The sequence below is a fragment of the Thunnus maccoyii genome, chromosome 3 (genome assembly GCF_910596095.1).
Source record: "Thunnus maccoyii chromosome 3, fThuMac1.1, whole genome shotgun sequence".
Classification (NCBI taxonomy): domain Eukaryota; kingdom Metazoa; phylum Chordata; class Actinopteri; order Scombriformes; family Scombridae; genus Thunnus; species Thunnus maccoyii.
The window spans coordinates 28,838,108-28,845,622 of NC_056535.1; the positions used below are offsets into that span (position 1 = coordinate 28,838,108).

The 7,515-nt window shown below is 40.2% G+C and overlaps 1 long non-coding RNA gene across 1 annotated transcript; it reads right to left on the bottom strand.

Annotated features, from left to right (window-relative positions):
- Positions 1–1,744: 1,744 nt before the first annotated feature.
- LOC121894199 lies at positions 1,745–6,800 on the bottom strand. Its single transcript, XR_006095503.1, has 3 exons — positions 6,380–6,800; positions 4,775–5,516; positions 1,745–2,228 (listed from the first exon to the last, which is right to left on the bottom strand). It is a non-coding gene; the product is annotated as an uncharacterized LOC121894199 (long non-coding RNA).
- Positions 6,801–7,515: the final 715 nt, after the last annotated feature.

The following is a 7,515-nucleotide window of genomic DNA, read 5'->3' on the forward strand; positions in this document are numbered from 1 at the left end:
GCAGTGTCTCCGTTGGGCGACTGAGAACATCCGCTCATCAAAGTTGAACAAAGATGAACTCTGACCTGCAAGAGAAGATTTCACTGAAACAGGAAATGCATACTTATCAGTTTGAGATTTAATGGAAGTGAACAGGAAACTAAGCTAATATTCAAATATGTAACAGCAAATATAATATATAATATATCATATGTAAGAGCAAATATAACATATAAATATATGTAAAAGCAAATATAAATATGTGACCATACTGCTATATTTGTCATTGGTTTGTGCAATAATTTCCACTGTACAATAATGTTTTACATCAGGTTTAAATTGGTCCATTTGTAAGTTATTGTCCATCTTTGTGTTGAAAATTAATATTTTCAGACTAACATGATTGTGCTCACCGCCTTTGGGTTTAGACATTTTTAAATCACCCTGCATGTTCAATTCTGGCTTTTTTTTATTTCTTTTTAGTCACATTTAAATTGTGGACCAGAACAGGACAGTATCAAAATATGTGAATTAATGATTTAACGTCATCATTACAAAATCTGCACATTGAAAAGACTGTTCAAGACAACACAACCTTGTTAAGGAGTTATGCCAGGTTTGGACTACACAATGTTTCCGTCTGATAAGCGGGTCACTGTGTCACATTAACTGATAATAGAGTCATAAATTTTTTCCATGACCTGGCCAAGAGATATGACAGACTTCAAGATGGTAGCCGACTAATCATAGCGTACAGTCTTTCACAACCTGTGACCGACTTCTGGAAACAATGAGACAAATGTAGTACAAAGTCAAGAGGTTGTGATATGTAGCACAACAAGCTAGCAAAGCTCTTTAAACAGAACTGGGTTCCCACACATGCATTAGTGGCGTCTGCCACACAAGGTACCTGTCTCATGAGGGTTATACTGTTATTACTCTTCGGAGCCGTTTCTAAACAAGCTACAGTAACCGCTCTCTTCAGGGATGAAGGAACATGTCACCCAGTGCGGCAGTGTGGCTCATTTACTTGTTTTTAGTAGTTTTTGGACAACAACAGATCTACAGCACAGAGGAATAAGATATATCAGACTTTGCATACACACACAATACTCATTAGCAGGATCAATTTATTGTTGGTTTGGCTCTGCACATGAGATTTGTTGACAATAAGAAAAATATAGAAAATCGCCAGACATATCCTTTAAACCACCTCCAAGGAGGGCCGGATCAAACCACCCCCAAGACAAGTGCAAGACAACAGAATTAGACTGAGACCAGACTCAAGTAGTACAGCCCTCTTAAAGATAAAGGTAAAGGGAGTTTGTATTTTGTAGCTAAATGACCTTTTGATCATTAATCTATAAATACCGTGTGCAAGATTGTTAAAAGCATTTCCCCTCTGACATGTCTGCTGATAGTCCAACAGAGCATTTTATAATCTGAACATGAACTGACCGGTGGAAACTGTGAGAGGAAAAAGAGTTGGAGTCAATAAAAAGAGAAAGTATTCAGGGTTCACAACTGACTCCGTGACCTTTGTTGACCTTTGGTGAACATGTTGCTGAGTGTGGGTGATGTAGCTGCTCCGATCGATAACGCCCACCGGTCCCATCTCCAGCCCGAGGAGCTGACAGCAGAGTGAAGCTGAGAGAAATCAAATCTGCACTCTGCTGCAACCAGGAAGTTTGTCAGTAGTGTGTGTGTGGGTGCGTGTGTGTGTGTGTGTGTGTGTGTGTGTGTGTGTGTGTGTGGTGCGTGTGTGTGTGTGTGTGTGTGTGGGTGCGTGTGTGTGTGTGTGAACTTTGTGGACTGAATAGCATTCAGTTTCCACTTTATAGAGTCTCATTCATACAAACATCTCATCCAGCCTGTGAGTCAGGTGAGGCAACAACACTATCAGTCTAAAGTCCTGCTAGTGTCCCCTGGAGGCAGCAGTGATCAATACAGCTACAATATCAGAGGGTTGGACGGATCAAACAACATACTGATGAGTCTATTGTTGCTTCATTACTATTTACATTATACATAAATGACATTATTCCTCATAATTAGTACATGATGTCTATTTTTCTGTAAATGACACAGTGTTACATGCCCCTGCTTCAACTCCATACCGCAGTGGAAACAGTGTTGAATAATTAATCATAACTGGCAAGTTTGGTTGCACAAAACTGTGGCTTTCCGGTGGGCGTCATCTCTCCAATTAGAGACCACAGGTGGAACAAAAAGCCGCTGGCTTCAGACGGCTGTAGAAAGGCACAGAGGTAAATGAAAGGTTGTGCTTTGCTACCAATTAACAAATATTAGCATGCTAACAGGCTAAACAAAAGATGGTGAACATGGTAAACATTATATCTGCCTGGCATCAGCATGTTAGCATTGTGGTTGTGATCATGTTAGCATGCTGATGTTAGCATTTAGCTCTTTAGCCCCACTGTACCCATGAGTGCAGCCTCCCAGAGCCGCTAACCTGCGTTGTTTAGTCCAGTTGAATTGGACTCTGTGTTGTTTTCTCCCTTGGTGCGATTTGTTTGGGCAGATCTGCAGATCACAGTAGTTGTACTCAGGTGCAACCAAAACAACCGCACTGACACCCTTTAGAGAAAGAGGTTTCAGTCCGGTCACAGACAAATTTTTTGTTTATGACTAGAAATGAAAAAGCTGAGCTAAGGGGAAAATGTAACAAGTTTATGAACTCAACCACTGATTCAGACCGGTGCAGAGGAAGTGGTCTCAGTGGGAACGCAATTGAACCTCGATCTGAACCCGCTACAGGGCATACTCTGTAAGTTTGAGCTGAACAGCTCCTGTAAACAGGTGCATTTTTCATACAGGGGTGTCAATGAACAAAATCAACATTTGCCAGCAGCTAGTTGGAGAATTAATCGCGGTCCGACCTGGAGCTGGAGCAAGGAAGTACATTGCCTTAATTGAGATTTGGACTTTCATAAGGACCTTCTTTCTGTGTTCATGTTTTTGCTTCCACAACAGACACACTGGACCAATAAGAGGAGTGAACATTTTCAGATGGCTTTTAGTGATTCATTTTGGTTCACTTGAATTTATTTGTGAACAGAAACCAGACCAAAGAGAAAACACAAGTTTACCAAATCATCCACTGATTTGGACCAGAGCGAATGAAATATGGTTTGAAAACGACCTCAGGTCTGTTTCTGACTACATGTTGATCAGAACTGCAGTGCACAAAGCTCTTTTCTCAAGATATGCAGTCGCTTTTTTACACTTAAAGGGAAAATATCATGTTATTTTTACTGTCATAATGTCGCATATCAATGTCAAAACTTGAGGTGAACATATGTAAAATGCTCCCTGCCTGTCTTCAGTCTGCTCTGAACACCTGGTTTGCAAAGTTACAACATCAGAACAGCACATGCCCACAAATGGGCGTCCCTTCCATAACCTTCGTCTCTAAGGTTGTCCCATGAGTCGCTGATGTTGTCCACTCGTGTATTTTGGATCAGATTCTGGCTTGAACATGAGTGGATGTATTTGAGAAGTTTCCATTTCGAGTAAAGAATGAAAAAGAAGTCTGTCCGTCAAGGGGCAGCTTCCAGGAGCTAACCAATCAGAATAGAGTGGGCTAACTGGGAGGACAGGAGCTAAAACAGCCATTTCAGACAGAGGCTGAACTGAGGGGCTGCATAAAGAGCCAGTATAAGATAAATAAGGAGCTTTTTGAACTGTAAATCATGCAAAGATATTCCAGTAGAGCCCCAGGATACACAAATATAGACCTAGAAATATGCATGATACGTCCCCTTAAACAAACCACACATGATTCTTCCCTCAAGGACTTAGGGGGCAAAACTAATCTGAAAAGAAAGAAATCAGAGAAAAGTGACATATTATTCCTCTCTCAGAATATTGTTGAGGTAAAGAAATTCAAAGGGGAACACGACTGAGCAACAGAGTCAATAATGGAGACAGACATACTTAATGTTTTATGGACTTAATGTTAGTGATCACCGAGCAATTATAAAATATTCAGAAGCAGCAAAAAAGCACATGTTAAGCAAATATTAACACCATGTTAGCAAACACGGTGTTTAACCCTTTAACATCCACCCTTTTTACAGAATTTTCACCTATTTGGCACACCTAAATGTAAAAGCTTATAACAGAAGAACTGTAAGGCCACGATGCATGTATTAGGCTTCATTTGACAAGTGACATCTTCTAGTTTTTAGAAATGTGCTTGTTTAGCATCTGGCTAAAACACAAACAAAACTACATCAGTTCAAATAAGGCTCAAAAAAGTGTTTTTGGTCCTCATTTATAATGAGTCATATTTGAATAACAATAATTAGGACATGCTTTATGCCAGAACCATGCAAATCACCACCATTTTACATCTTGTCAACCTGTATAAAATTGGATGTTAAGAGGTTAAAAGCCCACCGATATGCTCTACGAGCCCTGTGAGACATTTGGTCAAGCAACATTTCTGTTTTCTCTTTGTCATCTTGGAGTTAAAGAGTCGTGGATTCCAACAAACGGCAGTAATCACATTCTCGACCACTTTCTGCTGCTTCTACAACAGCAAATCCTGTTTGACTTTGACTTTATACGTCTTGATATTTGGAAGAACACCGTCAGCTATGTGACCAAGCTGTGAGCCGCTTCATCACACTTACAGAAATATGATGAAGGTGTTGACATGTTGTACATCAGACAGCCTTCGACCTCTATCAGGCTCTGCGGGCCTGAGCCGACTCAGCATCTTCTTCCGTTCAACAACTTAAAACAGTAACACATCATGAAGACGACTTACATGCAGTGAAGGATGACCTTATGTCCACTTCCTCTTGGTCAAGTCTCACAGTGGCAGCTGATTCACATCCTGCCACATCTGCCTGGTAACACGCCTGTTAAATCTCTGTGCCACAACGGATCATAATCATGTCGTCACCGCCGTTAACAAAGCACTCAGTGTTCCCGCTCTACATCTTCTACATGAAACATACTGATTCAACTCAGGTTTTGGATTAGTTTGTATCACATCAAATCACCAAAGGTTGGAAATTAAATATTCTAAAGTTGTTTAAATCTCCTTTATGAGACATAAATTCAAGGAAGTAAGCCGGCTTTCACTGACATCAATTAGATGTTCCAAAGACTGACAAGCCTGCCGTGCCTAGTCACGGTTGCCTAAGCGGGGATTCAGACTGAAAACAACCCTGCAACTAAATAACACAGGGGGAAGCATTAGTGGAGGCATGTTAATTAAGGTACTGGGAGCAATGAAATATGATCCAGGAAGTCCAGCTCATAAGAAGAGATCAGTTGGAGGTGTATAACAATATTTTTTGATGTTAGGAACAAAAAGATTCTTGGAGACTCAATTTGTTTGAAGCATTTTCATAAAGCCCTTATGAAGGTAGGAGATAAGACAGGATCCCCTCAGAGTCTAGATGCTGGTGGTGGTTGTTGATGGAAACCTTCAGATGGGTGTCAGTGGATATCATGGAGGTCATGGTGGTGACGGGGAGGAGGAGGATTGCGCAATAGTATGTCTGAAAGACAGAGTGACAGGATTGCAGCGATATTTAAAGAACTGCTTGCAGAAAGAAATATCATGGTTAAGTACGGTAACGTCAGAATTGTGAATGAAGGGATTTTTGACAGCGTGGGAAAGCGGAAGTGATGGAGAGAAATGGAGACATTCACCCGAAGTGAAATAAAGGCTGAACACAAGTAACAAGATCTTCTTTCTTGAACTTTCTCCAAAGCTTCACTCAGACTGATAGATGCGTTTTAGAGCTTATCAGATACCAAAACACTGCACAGCTGTTTGTAATACTCACAGACAGGATTCTACAAATCTGGAATGTTATCACAGCAACAACTATTTTATCTGTCGCAATGACGGAAGTGCAAAAAAAATATGGTGTTCTCCTTACAGTGTAATCCACCAGGAATGTGCATTTGCATGTATGTGATTGGCCGACACAGCACCTTGCTCGATGACGTCGGGTTTGCATTGTGGCAAAAGTTGAGCCAGGTTCAAGTTTTTTGCCAGACAACCTTGCACCGTTTTACTGGAGCTACCTGTGTTGACAACCCTGCTGCACCGACAGACGACCTCCATTCACATGAACAAAAGGGCTGTGTTTTTTCACACAGGGCTTATGTCTGTCTGACAATTGTTTACAGCCTGAAATAAATCTAAATTTCAAGTAATAATTGCATCTAAACATACAGCAGATAGAAGCCAAAACATCACATGAATGAACTAAAACATTACAGTTTATCTGCAGTTAACACAGTCACGATAAGGGAAAAGCAGCACATGATGTTTACCAGTGAAACAGGTTCATTAGAAACTAAAATAAGAAATAAAATCCGGTGATTCAGTCAGTAAATATTAGTTACTTACTTATAGTGAGTAAAACATTGAAGATAAGACCAGACCCTTCGGGAACAGTGTCACCCTCTTCACTCAACTCACTAATTAGTCTTAATTGACTGCAGCTGCTGCCGCTCTGTCTATCCACATGTCCAGCAGGTGGAACTGAAACAAGCTGGCTAAATCTTTGCAGGCCTTTTGAACAGATATTCAAATACAGGACATGCACAAACTCACACATTTTATTCCATCAACATTTCTTGCAGATTTTAATGGGAACTCCTTTCTCTATCTCCCCTCGACACTTTACTGCCACGGCTGAAATGAACACTGCACTTTCGAGGATACGCTAACAGAGATGTAGACTGTTATTGCAGTAAATAAAAGGTCAGTCAAATCTAATCAGTACATTTGCAAGCGCACATAAAAAAAAGAAATGGTTACTCACAGAATTCAGGTTACACAGAAAATGTGTTCTCATCTCATGTAACCTCATAAAACCATGTTTACACGCATTTCTCCCCCCCATCCCGACCTTATTTCGGAGCCATGATGACTGTTTCTTGATTTTGTTTAGGTGCATTTGACAGCGCAGTGAGGAGTCAGCCTCTGTTACGAAAGCACGATTTTTCCAAAAATGTGTTTATTTTAAACAGGAAAAATATTCAGCAGCAGCTGCAAACTGACCTATTTAGACTTACACAGTGTGCTTTGTGTCAGCTTCAGTTTTACTCAGACTTTGAATTAAATTTTCATGTACGTGCTTCTCTACATTTGTAGCTGTAAGTTACACTTTCACTTTCTCCGATGCACCAGCTAAGCATGCTCAACACTCTCTGTTTGTCGAGTTAATCACTGTTGAATGGTTTTGATATGATAAATTTAAAATAATAGTAAAATAAACAACAACTCATAATTAAAGGACTCTTTATGTGAATATTATTCATATATTTTTTTATGTTTGAATCACAAATGAAAACTACGACACTCTTGGTATCTTCCAACACCTCTGTCCACCTTTTTTCTTGGTGTTTTCCAGTGATTAAGCCACTACAGGTTTCTGCTTCTTTGAAGATACTGCACATCAAAAAATAGACTCTAATGGCTCTAACAACATGTAATAATTTAACATCTTTCCCAGGAGACCAGGAAGCTTTTGAGGGACT